Source organism: Entelurus aequoreus, linkage group LG01 (assembly GCF_033978785.1).
Source record: "Entelurus aequoreus isolate RoL-2023_Sb linkage group LG01, RoL_Eaeq_v1.1, whole genome shotgun sequence".
Taxonomy (NCBI): Eukaryota; Metazoa; Chordata; class Actinopteri; order Syngnathiformes; family Syngnathidae; genus Entelurus; species Entelurus aequoreus.
In genome coordinates, this window is record NC_084731.1 from 18,762,766 (window position 1) to 18,777,817 (window position 15,052).

General features: G+C 37.8%; 1 long non-coding RNA gene across 1 annotated transcript in view; it reads left to right on the forward strand.

Annotated features, from left to right (window-relative positions):
* The first annotated feature begins 563 nt into the window (after window positions 1-563).
* The window catches only part of LOC133657297 (uncharacterized), a 44,589-nt gene continuing 30,100 nt past the window's right edge, over window positions 564-15,052 (forward strand). Inside the window, exons 1-2 of the long non-coding RNA XR_009827252.1 lie at window positions 564-793; window positions 7,765-7,905. This is a non-coding gene — a long non-coding RNA (uncharacterized LOC133657297). The remainder of the gene's footprint in view (window positions 794-7,764; window positions 7,906-15,052) is intronic.

A 15,052-nucleotide genomic window follows, 5' to 3' on the forward strand; every position in this document is an offset into this window, starting at 1 on the left:
TATTTATGTTGTAAATACAAATATTTATGTATCTAGAAAGGGTGGTCCTAATGAGGTAGGCATTTTTCACAGGTCTCCAGAAGGTAAGAAATACAAGAATGTGTACAACATATGAAATAACAAGTGTGTGTAAATATTTGAAGTGTCTAATAAATTGAAATATATATGCCGTTGAGATATATATATATATACAGTAACGAACGTAATGATATATATAAGGGTGGTCCTAAAGAGGTAGGCATTTTTCAGAGGTCTCAAGAAGGTAAGAAATACAAGTGTGTGTGTGTGTGTGTGCACGTGTGTGTGCATAAAAGCCTGTTGAATCACTCCTTCCGTCCTTCTCTCCCCATCTGTCCGTCCACGGTCCACGTCGGTGGTATGTGGTAGAAGGACAGCCCCCATCCTCTGACACACTCGCACGCCTCCAGGATGTGTCACTATCCCTTCCACCTGCCTCTTCCCGTCACTCCCCGCCCGCTGCTCCGTCTACCTACACTTGCTCTGCCTCCCTCCATCACACTTTTTTTTTTTCCATTGTTTTCATCTCCCTTTTCATTCTTTTTCTCTCTCCTCTCGTCCTCCCCCTCCGCACGCCGTGTGTCACCGGCTGGAAGAAGAAAGCAAAATGTTGGGGCAGACGAGCGCAATAAGAGAACGGGAGCAGCGTGGAGCGGTCGTGAGTTTTACGCCGAGAGATGACTGCGACCTCCATGAGGCCGACTCTTCTTTGATGGACTATCCTGGAAGAGGGAGGCCAGAGAGAGGGAGAGGATGAAGAGGAATTAGAGGAAGGGTATGCATGCACACACACACCGACACTCGCTCCAGCAACTTTAGCTATTCTCTTCTTTCATCGGGCTTTCAAGCTCCTTCATGTTTGTTTGTCCACAGGCTGTGTTCTTTAAAACATTCTTCTAGACTTTGCTTTTCATTCTAATTAATTCCCCCCAGTGCGGACCCCCTCACTAGTCTGTCTTTCCCTGGCCGACCTCAGACGTGTCTCGTCCCGTCCCCATCGGTCTTCCCTTTGAGAAGAAAATAATTGGATGTGGAGCTTGAAGCAAAACTGACGCCGGGTTGCCGATTCCATGAAGAAAAAAAAAAAATGTTGACAGAGCCGGTCATTTTTTTTCTTTGTGTGAACATTTTGTTTGGTACTAATTGACTTGAATTTAAAAAGGCTGTTTGCAACTTGCTCAAAGTGACATTATTTTAATTCCAAAAAATATACCCTATTTTCCAGTGAAAAAACTGTCCGACCGGAACTCTCTATTAACTAAAGTTCCTTGGGTGAATAATCTAAACTCACTACACCGGTATGTTTTAGCGCTTTGATAGCCAGTCTACTGACAGATATAAGTAAGAACTTTACAGTACTTTATATTAGAAATGGCAACAGCGGAAGGATGAATGTCCCATAACAAGAAGATAGAGAAAAAGAAGAAGCTTATCGACTACGGACTACAAAGGCGGATGCGCGCAAATGTTGCATAGATTATGTTTTACAGACCATCTTCAAGACTTTACTTCAAACAATAACGGTGCAGCATCTCCTCATCCGTGGCTCACTAGTGCAAATACAAAGTGTGCCCTGTGAAAAACCGTCCGACCGGAACTCTCTAATAACTAAAGTTCCTTGGGTGAATAATTTAAACTCACTACACCGGTATGTTTTGTGTTCTGTGGTAGAGATTTTAAGTAAGTGGCCTACGTCAGAAATCGGTATGGGCCAGGGTTCTAGAACCCTGGAAGAGGGGTATGTAGTAGAATTTCTGACCTTTGAGCTGTATTTCATGTCTGTCAAGAATGTCTGCTCGTTTCATTCTTTTCTATTCTAACCCATTGAAGGACCAGATGTAGGTAAAAGATGAATATGGAGTCGGTTTGACCATTCTACAATATGTTTTGATTGTCTAAGCATGACTAAGGGATTCAAGGATGTTGCAAAACAAACATGTCGAAAACAACGGGACCTTGAGGCATGGGGAAACAGATAAAATGGCCAAGTGACAAGGGCTGAGAGAGATTTGCTTGATTCTTGTGTCCTCCGGAGGACGTTTGTTTGTCTGCATGGGCAGCTCAATCCAACTTTGCACTTTTGACTATGGGTAAATAAACTTTTTGTACTAAACTCACTTTTGTTGCTGTTAAACCTTCGGACAATCCACTACACTTTCATGGCGAGTTTACTGACGGATATAAGTAAGAACTTTACACGACTTTATATTACAAATGGCAACAGCGGAAGGATGAATGTCCCATAACAAAACGATCGAGAAAAAGATGAAGCTTATCGACTACGGACTACAAAGGCGGATGCGAGCAAATGTTGCATAGATTATGTTTTACAGACCATCTTCAAGACTTTACTTCAATCAATAACGGTGCAGCATCTCCTCATCCGTGGCTCACTAGTGCAAATACAAAGCCGGAAATGTGTCCTGTGAAAAACCGTCCGACCGGAACTCTCTAATAACTAAAGTTCCTTGGGTGAATAATGTTAACTCACGACACCGGTATGTTTTAGCACTTTGATAGCTAGTCTACTGACAGATTTAAGTAAAAACTTTACACTACTTTATATTAGAAATGGCAACAGTGGAGGATGAATGTCCCATAACAAGAAGATAGAGAAAAAGAAGACGCTTATCGACTACGGGGTCGGCACGGACTACAAAGGCGGAAACGCGAAAATGTTCAGGACTTATGCAGATCCAAAATACATAGATACCAGAAAGTAAGAAAAGTTGCTATTGCATAATATTGGGAAACAAAACGCCAGATAATACGTCTTACCTTATACACACGCCATAATAATACTCGTATGTTGAAGCACAGTACCGTATTTTTCGGACTATAAGTCGCTCCGGAGTATAAGTCGCACCGGCCGAAAATGCATAATAAAGAAGGAAAAAAACATATGTAAGTCGCGCTGGAGTATAAGTCGCATTTTTGGGGGAAATGTATTTGATAAAACCCAACACTAAGAATAGACATTTGAAAGGCAATTTAAAATAAATAAAGAATAGTGAACAACAGGCTGAATAAGTGTACGTTATATGAGGCATAAATAACCAACTGAGAATGTGCCTGGTATGTTAACGTAACATATTATGGTAAGAGTCATTCAAATAACTATAACATATAGAACATGCTATACGTTTACCAAACAATCTGTCACTCCTAATCGCTAAATCCCATGAAATCTTATACGTCTAGTCTCTTACGTGAATGAGCTAAATAATATTATTTGATATTTTACGGTAATGTGTTAATAATTTCACACATAAGTCGCTCCTGAGTATAAGTCGCACCCCCGGCCAAACCATGAAAAAAACTGCGACTTATAGTCCGAAAAATACGGTACAATCCATCAAGCGGTGCGGCTTCATAGCTTACCAAAGTCGTACTAAAAACCTTTTGATATATTTTTGAGCGACGTGTGTAATGTTCTATATTTTCAATGGAACGTATAAAATGTTGGTGTTGTTTACTTGAGTCATATTGCAGTCTACACATATCTCTTATGTGCGACTGCCATCTACTGGTCACACTTATCATTTCACCATGTACCAAATAAAATAGCTTTGAAGTCCGTAAGCACAACCAAAAATTATTCCGTACATTAGGCGCACCGGGTTATAAGGCGCACTGTCGAGTTTTGAGAAAATGAAAGGAGTTTAAGTGCGCCTTACAATCCGAAAAATACGGCAACAAAAACACCATTGACTAACTTTAACACAACTTATTTTTTATTATATTTTATATATCACTAATTACAGACGTACCTTCACTAACAGGTGTTTTGAGATAAGAGCTGTCTCTTGGCTAATTGCTATGCTTTTCGGTACAAGCATTCCCACCATTAATACAGTATTTTCCAGACTTTAGAGTTCACCGGGATGTAAGCCGCAACCACAAGACTTTAGGAGAGAAAAATAGTGTTTCATATATTAGCCGTAGATATATAAGTTGTGAAATGAGTTATTTACGCAGAAAGATTTTGAAAATGTTTATTTACATACCTTACCGTATTTTTCAGACTATAAGGCGCACTTAAAATCCTTTCATTTTCTCAAAACCTTACAACCCGGTGCGCCTAATGTACGGCATCATTTTGGTTGTGCTTACCGAACTCGAAGCTATTTTATTTGGTACATGGTGAAATGATAAGTGTGACCAGTAGATGGCAGTCACACATAAGAGATACGTGTAGACGGCAATATGACTCAAGTAAACAACACCAACATTGTATATGTTCCAATGAAAATATAGAACATTACACACGGTGCTCAAAAATCTATCAAAATGTTTTAGTACGACTTTGGTAAGCTATGTAGCCGCACCGCTTTATGGATTGTACTGTGCTTCTACATACGAGTATTATTATGGTGTGTGTATAAGGTAAGACATATTATCTGGCGTTTTGTTTCGCAATATTATGCAAAAGCACTATTCTTATATTCTGGTACCTGCTGATCTGTATTTGGGATCTGCATGAATCCTGAAAATTTGGGCGAATCCGCCTTTGTAGTCCATGGCGACGCCATAGTCGATAAGCTTCTTCTTGTTCTCTATCTTCTTATTATGGGACATTCATCCTCCGCTGTTGCCATTTCTAAAATAAAGTAGTGTAAAGTTCTTACTTATATCTGTCAGTAAACTCGCCATGAAAGCACTAAAACATACCGGTGTAGTGAGTTTACATTATTCACCCAAGAAACTTTAGTTATTAAAGAGTTCCGGTCTGACTGTTTTTCACGGGACACATTTCCGTTATTGATTGAAGTAAAGTCTGAATGTCATTAAAACAGTTAGCTCCATCTTTTGACACTTCTTCCACTCCCGTCCTTGCTCTCCTGAATGTAAACACAATGGTGGAGCCATACAAATATCGATTGTAACGATACCAAGTACAATAGCTGTATCTAGTCGATAATACAATAATTACATAGATACATCTTTTGTCATTTTTATTGTATATAACCTCAGGAAATATACGTCCCTGGACACAAGAGAACTTTAACTATGACCAATGTATGATCTTGTAACTACTTGGTGTTGGAATCATACCAAAGTTTGTAGTATCACCCAAAACGTATGTAAAGTATCCAAACAACAGAAGAATAGGTTATTATTACATTTTAACAGAAGTGTAGATGGAACATGTTAAAACAGAAAGTAACTACATTTTAATAGTAAATTAATTCATCCATTTTCTACTGCTTGTCCCTCATAATTACCCCCCGGCGACGGGTGCAATGGGCATCGTGTGGATCCAGCATAATATTGTGAGAGTCCGGTCCATCGTGGATGTAACATAATAGTGTGAGAGTCCAGTCCATAGTGGATCTAACATAATATTGTGAGAGTCCAGTCCATAGTGGATCTAACATAATAATGTGAGAGTCCAGTCCATAGTGGATCTAACATAATAGTGTGAGTCCAGTCTATAGTGGATCTAACATAATAGTGTGAGAGTCCAGTCCATAGTGGATCTAACATAAAAGTGTGAGAGTCCAGTCCATAGTGGATCTAACATAATAGTGTGAGTCCAGTCCATAGTGGATATAACATAATAGTGGGAGTCCATTCCATAGTGGATCTAATATAATAGTGTGAGAGTCCAGTCCATAGTGGATCCAACATAATAGTGGGAGTCCAGTCCATAGTGGATCTAACATAATAGAGTCCAGTCCATAGTGGATCTAACATAATATTGTGAGAGTCCAGTCCATAGTGGATCTAACATAATAGTGGGAGAGTCCAGTCCATAGTGGATCTAACATAATAGTGGGAGTCCACTCCATAGTGGATCTAACATAATAGCGTGAGAGTCCAGTCCATAGTGGATCTAACATAATAGTGGGAGTTCAGTCCATGGTGGATCTAACATAATAGTGTGAGAGTCCAGTCCATAGTGAATCTAATATAATAGTGAGAGTCCAGTCCATAGTGGATCTAACATAATAGTGTGAGAGTCCAGTCCATAGTGGATCTAACATAATAGTGTGAGAGTCCAGTCCATAGTGGATCTAACATAATAGTGAGAGTCCAGTCCATAGTGGATCTAACATAATAGTGTGAGAGTCCAGTCCATAGTGGATCTAACATAATAGTGAGAGTCCAGTCCATAGTGGGGCCAGCAGGAGACCATCCTGAGCGGAGACAGGTCAGCAGCACAGAGACGTCCCCAACTGATGCACAGATGAGTGGTCCACCCTGGGTCCCCACTTCGACAGCTAGCGCGTCATCTGTGGTCACCGAATCTGTGCCCCCCACCCCCCACATCCTTCGTGGAGCAGAGCAGAAAAGAAACGGCAGATCAACTGGTCTAAAATGGGGGTCTATTTAAAGGCTAGAGTATACAAATGAGTTTTAAGATGGGACTTAAAAACTGCTTCTACTGAGGTAGCATCTCTAACTGTTCAATAAAACACCTACAATATGATATATTATCACTTTTATGCAGAAATTCGTTGTAAAAAATCTACTTCCGCATCTGTTCCCGACACACGCGTTTGGGGCTGGCTGCTCTGAAAACAAACCCCGCCCACTCTGCTTTGTTCCCGGTCTGAGCTGCTGTGACGTAGATTACCGTAGTAACTCCTATAACACCCAAAAGCGCAGATTTCGACCATTGAAATACTTTCTATAGTTCAAGACTTACGGTCATTTAAAAACAGCACTGCACATCATAATGGCGGCCACAGATTCGATGTTAAAGGTCGAAAAAAATGATGTCGGACGTCCGACGGGCCGCAATTTGCCCAGGTCTGGCCTATACACTACTGCCTTCTAGCGCCTTGGAATTGCAACTGCATGCCACCTGGACTATGTAATACTTGCAAATGGGACTCAGAAGTGTCGGGAATTGAAGATGTAACGACTAGGGATGATGTTTGTTAAGAAATTATCGAGTTCGAGCCCATTATCGAGTTCGAGCCCATTATCGAATCCTCTTATCGAACCGATTCCTTATCGATTCTCTTATCGAACCCAGATAGGTTGTTGTATATGGAAAAAAACACAATATTTGGTTTAACAAAAGCTCACTTTAAAACAAATACATAAATATTGACTGTTACCCCCTTAAAAAAAAAAAAAAAAAAAATATTGACTGTTGTGACCCAAAGTATATTAAGTGGGATTTTTCAGAAAAACAAATATATACAGTAACACAAAAACAACCTGTCTCTGTGATCACTATAGGTGAATAGCCATTCCGGTCCATTATTTTTGCTGCTTGTGTGACATCACAGGAAATGACGTAGCTCAGTCATTAGACTGAGCTACGTCATTTCCTGTGATGTTCCACAGGGCATTTCTTGTGGGACGGGATTCGTTCCCAGGGATTCGAATAAAGAACCCACTCTTTTTCTTTACTATAGTGACCTCGATAACGGGAACCGGTTCTCAAAAAGGGATTCGAGTCCATGGAATCGGTTCTTTTCTTATCGAACGGTTCTTTTCTTATCGAACAACCGGGAGAACCGGTTTCGAACATCGTCCCTAGTAACAACTGATTATCAGGTTTGAATAAAGTCACTGAATAAATGTCCAACTCGACAGGAAGTACAACGACTGGTTTTGAAGGCTCTCAACACGAGCGAGTCTCAAAACCACACAAAGGAATCTTTTCCTTTTTTTTTGGTGCCACTCGTATGTTTCATTGCCCTCCCTCTCTCCTCCTTACCTTCCCGCTCAACCACACTCCTCCTCCTCCTCCTCCTCCTCCTCTTCTGTCCTCTCCTCCTACTCCAGCGACTTACCTCCCTCCAGTCCAGACTCATTGTCCTGACACACACTCACACACACACGCCGCTGTGTCTGTGTGAGGACAGGGGGGTGCAGACGGTCATTTTGAACGCCACCATCCTGCAGACCGCCATGCTCGCTTCTGAGGTGAGTGCCTTTTTACTGACATTTTTTACCTTTTTGACTTTTTTTTTATAGCTTTTTTTAATCGCACTGCAAGAATGAGTACTGTCGTAGGAACCAGTTAATAGTTTTGTATCAACAATACTTCCTGTCGTATGGTGTGTTTGTGTATTATTTACAGTGCCAAAGCCTAGGAAAGTGACTGTTTGCTGGTTTTGGGATAGGAAACGTGATGAAATTGAAATGTGTGTGTGTGTGTGTGTGTGTGTGTGTGTGTGTGTGTGTGTGTGTGTGTGTGTGTGTGTGTGTGTGTGTGTGTGTGTGTGTGTGTGTGTGTGTGTGTGTGTGCGTGTGTGTGTGTGTGTGTGTGTGTGCATAGCCAGGGGGGTTCGCTTGGCTCGCTCTGCTACGTGCTCTGCTTCTGAATGAATAACTATATTAGTCATGTGCGGTTCGATACTGCAATATCGATACCGCCGATATCATATCTTGTATGCCCTAATGTCGATTGTCAAATCGAAATAGCAACACTTTTGATACTTCAGTTCAGGGGTGTCCAAACTGTTGCACACTGAAAAGTCAACGTATGCCCACTGTGGTGAATTTTTTTCATTCTTAAAAACCTGCTAAAAACAGATATATTGTCATATTTGTGTTGTAAGTGATTAGATGATTAAGTATATTATGAATTATTTGAACATTTTAGCTTTTTCTCATTGCATACCGATTTATTTGCTCTTTTTTAAAAAAAAAATGTTTATGTTGTTTTTTTCCCATGTAAGAATAGAATTAAAATAATAATAATATAATAAAAAATATGATTGTGTACCTGCATAACCTAGCGTGTCAAATGTTGCCTGTATGGAAATATTAATGTTCAGTTACAGATTTAGCAGTGTTTATCATGGTTGTTGTAATTTTTTTTTAAATTCATTTACAAGTCAGTATTGTTTTATTTTTTTAATTAACCAATTAACTAAACTTTGTTTATATTTTAAGTATATTTAATTTTTAATTTTGAGAGCTTCTAATATTTGCCAAATTAATTCATAAGATATAATTATTTTATATTTTTAATTAACTAACTAAACGTTGTTTATATTTTAAGTTTATTGTAAGAGCTTATAATATTTTTCTAATGAATTCATAAGTTAATATTATTATTTTTTTCATTAACCAACTAATTAAACTTTGATTAAGTCTACATTATTTTTATTTTGAGGGGTACTAATATTTTTCAAAGTAATTCATAAGATATATATATATATATATATATATATATATATATATATATATATATATATATATATATATATATATATATATATATATATATATATATATATATATATATATATATATATATATATATATATATATATATATATATATATATGATTTTTTATATATTTATTATTTATTTTTAAATTATTTTATTATTATTTTTATTTTATTTACTTTTTTATTTTATTTTTATTAACTAACTAAACTTTGTTTATATTTTAAGTTGATTTTATTTGTCTACTGAAAAGTCAAGTATGGGGGCCATTTTGATATTTTTTTTATTTATAAAAAAAATATATTATATTTTTAATTAACTAACTAAACGTTGTTTATATTTTAAGTTTATTGTAAGAGCTTATAATATTTTTCTAATGAATTCATAAGTTAATATTATTATTTTTTTCATTAACCAACTAATTAAACTTTGATTAAGTCTACATTATTTTTATTTTGAGGGGTACTAATATTTTTCAAAGTAATTCATAAGATATATATATATATATATATATATATATATATATATATATATATATATATATATATATATATATATATATATATATATATATATATATATATGATTTTTTATATATTTATTATTTATTTTTAAATTATTTTATTATTATTTTTATTTTATTTACTTTTTTATTTTATTTTTATTAACTAACTAAACTTTGTTTATATTTTAAGTTGATTTTATTCGTCTACTGAAAAGTCAAGTATGGGGGCCATTTTGATATTTTTTTTATTTATAAAAAAAATACTAAAAACAGATATATGAATATTTAAAGACAAAACTTTTGTTATCGGTGGCTACATATATTATTATTATTATTATTATTCATTAATTTAAAATATTTAGCTTTTTTCATTACATTCTGATGATTTGCTATTTTTTTCTTAGATTTTACTGGGTTTTTGAGGTAGATACACTATGTTATTATTTTAAAACACACAACTTTTTAAAAATTTTAAGGCATATTTTTACAAACTCGGATCGGTATCGCTGATTCTATGCAGCCTAAATTTTAGTCAGTATTGGATGAGGAACAAAATCACCATCAAAATCACCATCATTCATGATTTCTATATATTATGCAAGTTTTCAATAATCACCAATTTGGTGTTTTTTCAGTTCCTTGAACTAATTTTCTCTTGCACTCCCCCTCCCCACCTCTCACACACACACACACACACACACACACACACACACACACACACACACACACACACACACACACACACACACACACACACACACACACACACACACACACACATACATGTCTTGCCTACTTTGTGTGGACCCACGTTTGGTTAGTGGGTTGTGAGGGCCCCCCTTTCCACTATAGCTAGAATGATGAAAAAATATACATCTAGCCCTAGATGGGAATAGAGAGTTGCAACTAGGGATGTCAGATAATGGCTTTTTGCCGATATCCAATATTCCGATATTGTCCAACTCTTTAATTACCGATAACGATATCAACCGATACCGATATCAACCGATACCGATATCAACCGATATATGCAGTCGTGGAATTAACACATTATTATGCCTAATTTGGACAACCAGGTATGGTGAAGATAAGGTACTTTTTAAAAAAAATAATAAAATAAGATAAATAAATTAAAAACATTTTCTTGAATAAAAAAGAAAGTAAAACAATATAAAAACAGTTACATAGAAATGAGTAATGATTGAAAATGAGTAACATTAACTGTTAAAGGTTAGTACTATTAGTGGAGCAGCAGCACGCACGATCATGTGTGCTTACGGACTGTATCCCTTGCAGACTGTATTGATATATATTGATATATAATGTAGGAAGCAGAATATTAATAACAAAAAAGATACAACCCTTTTGTGTGAATGAGTGTAAATGGGGGAGGGAGGTTTTTTGGGTTGGTGCAATAATTGTATGTGTATCTTGCGTTTTTATATTGATTTAATAAAAAAAAAACAAAAAAAAACAACAACAACAACAAAAAACGATACCGATAATTAAAAAAACGATACCGATAATTTCCGATATTACATTTTAAAGCATTTATCGGACATCCCTAGTTGCAACCTCACTTCAGAATGCAAAACACACAAAGTAAAAAAATGTTTTTACTTTTGTAGTTGTGAGGACCAGGCAAATGTCCTCACAAGTCAAAAGATCCTCACAGAAAGGGTGGTTTATCAAGTGTATGTCCACACAAGGATGGTGAGACAAGTGCACACACACGCACACACACTCACACACACATTCCATGGCGGATTTAAATATTTCCTGGGGTGGGGGGTTAAGGGTAAACAGAATTAGATCTAATTTTAAATCAGGATTCCGAGCTCAACTCAAGCTGACTCGTCACCTTCTTTCACATCATGTTTGCCTGGACACTTTTAATCCCTAAAAATGACTCTTTATGTAAAAAAAAAAAACCTACTACGGAGCATGTGAATGATACACTGCCACTTAGAGGTTACACTTACACTCCAATATCCAGGCTTCCTATTGAAGCAGCTCATTCTAATACCGTATTTTCCGGACCATAGGGTGCACCGGATTATAAGGCGCACTATTTTCGATAACGGAGTAGCATCTCCTCATCCGGGAACACCAACAAGACCGGAAATGTGTCCCGTGAAAAACCGACCGGAACTCTCTAATAACTAAAGTTCTGTGTTTTAGTTCTTTTATGGCGAGTCTACTGACATAACAAGAAGATAGAGAAAAAGAAGAAGCTTATTGACTTAGGTGTCGCCACGGACTACAAAGGCTGATGCGCGCACATTTTCAGGACTTATGCAGATCCCAAATACAGATCAGCGAGGTAAGAAAAGTTGCTTTTGCATAGTATTGCAAAACATAATGGCAGTTAATATGTCTTACCTTATACACACACCATAATAATACTCGTATGCTGAAGCACAGTACAATCCATCAAGCGGTGTGGCTTCATAGCTTACCAAAGTCGTACTAAAACATTTTGATAGACTTCTGAGCGCCGTGTGTAATGTTCTATATTTTCAATGGAACATGGAAATGTTGGTGTTGTTTACTTGAGTCATATTGCAGCCTACACGTATCTCTTATGTGTGACTGCCATCTACTGGTCACACTTATCACTACACCGTGTACCAAATAAAATAGCTTCGAGGTCGGTAAGCACAACCAAAATGATTCTGTACATTAGGCGCACCGGGTTATAAGGCGCACTGTCCAGTTTTGAGAAAATGATAGGATTTTAAATGCGCCTTTATAGTACGAAAAATATGGTAGTTTAAAAAGACCCCGCGGTCTCCAAAGTGCGCCATTTTTGGGGTTCCACAAACGTCCATTGTAGAGGACGTTGACTCTCGGGAAGATAATCTAAAAATGAAATATATTATGAGATATTACACTTGTTTGCTTTGCTCTGAAAGGGTGGGGTAAGTTTTATCATGTTTAAAGCACAACATGGACTCTGAGTGATGGTTTGATATGTTATTCAAATGCGCGAATCGCCCGTCACTCAAACGTTAATCCATCTTTAAACATGTTTTATATTTCTAGACCAGCGTTGCCAGATGCACCAAATGATGGTGTTTTTTTATGACCATTTCCCTTTCTATTTGTTCAATAATTATAAGAAAAATTCCATAATGTACAGTAATTTGAGCCCTTTAGCACTATAGCTATTAGCACACCTGATGTGGTGCATTGTGTGGCATGCCTCCTTACAGCCAGGTGGGGGTGCTGTTCTGAAAGCGGCAGCTATTTTTTTTTTTTTTTTTTTAAACAGTACTGTTAGTCAAACTCCTTTTCAGCATGGGCCACATCGCACACAGGTAAGCCCTCAGAGCCCCGTGTAACGATATCTGTCAGTCCCTCCAGGATGTTGCAATGTTGTGATCGCGCCAATTCACGCAAATTACGCTCGGCCTGAAGACTTTGCCTAATCTCGCAATTTGCCCAATCAAAATTGTCCTAGCAGCACTCAAACGCAACTGTCTAACCCAGGCCTGGACAATTATTTTGCCTCGGGGGGGCCAAATTTTGAGAAAAAATGTGTCTGGGGGCCGGTCTATCTGATTTTTAGGAACACTAATACAAAACCTCACAATAATGTCTGATTGAAAGCAGACCGCCTTAAAAAACGGAATGGAATTTACATTTTTTTTACTGAATGAGACACCCAGAATGTACATGAAAATAAAGAATGTGGGATTTACAATGTTAACTATGAACGATAAAACACTGAATATTGACAACATATGAAAGTCACACCCCCTCTCGATGGACATATTTTGCAATCAAGCGAAACGCAACAAACAGCGAAATAAGGGTAAAAAAAAAAAACCACCTACAATGTGATATATGTGATATATCACTAAGCTTTAGAACTTTGTTATAAAAATCTCCTTCCGCGTCTGTCCCTGACACCCGCATTTCAGGCTGACCCTCTGGAAACACTCTGTGGAAACGCTCCCCCACCCACACTGCTTGGTGCCTCGTCTGAGTTGCTGTGACTTAGATTACCATAGTAACTAATTAGATTACCATAGTAACTAGTATATCATTCCAACCATTGAAATACTTTGTATAGTTCAAGACTTACGGTCATTTTGAAAACATCACTGCACATCATAATGGCAGCTACACTTTCCATCTTAAAGATCTAAAAAAAAATATTTGGGAATGTCCGGCAGGCCAGATTTAAAAGCTTAACGGGCCTTAATTTGCCCAGATCTGCAAGGAAACACTATTAAGCATATAAAGTCAACTTTTTTTCCCCCCACTATACTGGTATTTAAAAATCGCTGACACATCTGCACTTAGAGCAGTCTTTCTCGAACAGTGGGACGGGCCCCCCTGGGGGGGTGACACATGGCGATGCCAGGGGGGCAATTGTGACCTCGGGGCACATGCATTTTTTTTCCGTACCCGAATATGATGAAGGGTATGTCGCACTTGGCTTCACTGTAATCACGGTGGGAGAGAACAAAAGACCCGATATGATATTTAATTTAAAGTTAATACGCTTACAATGTTATGCAGACAAATGATACTATTTATAGTCATGGTGGAGGGTGAGGGTGGGGGGGCGAAATATTTTCTTCTACTTAACAGAAAATATTTGAGAAGCACTGACTTAGAGCAACCATGCAGAATGGGGAATAAACACAATCTACATAACAATAACACTTACAGCAGTGTTTTTCAACCACTGTGCTATACCAGATACAGTCTGGTGTGCCGTGGGAGATTATCTAATTTCACCTATTTGGGTTAAAAATATTTTTTGCAAACCAGTAATTACAGTCTGAAAATGATGTGTTGTTGTTGAGTGGTCGGCAGAGTAACCGTGTAATACTCTTCCATATCAGTAGGTGGCAGCCGGTAGCTAATTGCTTTGTAGATGTCGGAAACAGCGGGAGGCAGGGTGCAGGTAAAAAAGGTGTCTAATGCTTAAACCAAAAATAAACAAAAGGTGAGTGCCCCTAAGAGAAGGCATTGAAGCTTAGGGAAGGCTATGCAGAACCAAACTAAAACTGAACTGGCAACAAAGTACCGAATTTTCCGCACTATATGGCGCACCGGATTATAAGGCGCACCTTCAATGAATGGCCTATTATAAAACGGTGTTCATATATAAGGCGCACCACATCATAAGGCACATAGAATAGACGCTACAGTAGAGGCTGGGGTTACGTTATGCATCCCGTAGTTGCGAGACCTGTTGTGGCTCAATATTGGTCCATATATAAGGCGCACCGGATTATAAGGCACACTGTCAGCTTTTGAGAAAATTTGAGGTTTTTAGGTGCGCCTTATAGTGCGGAAAATACGGTAAACAAAAACTGAATGCTGGACGACAGCAAAGACTTACTGTGGAGCAGACGGCGTCCACAAAG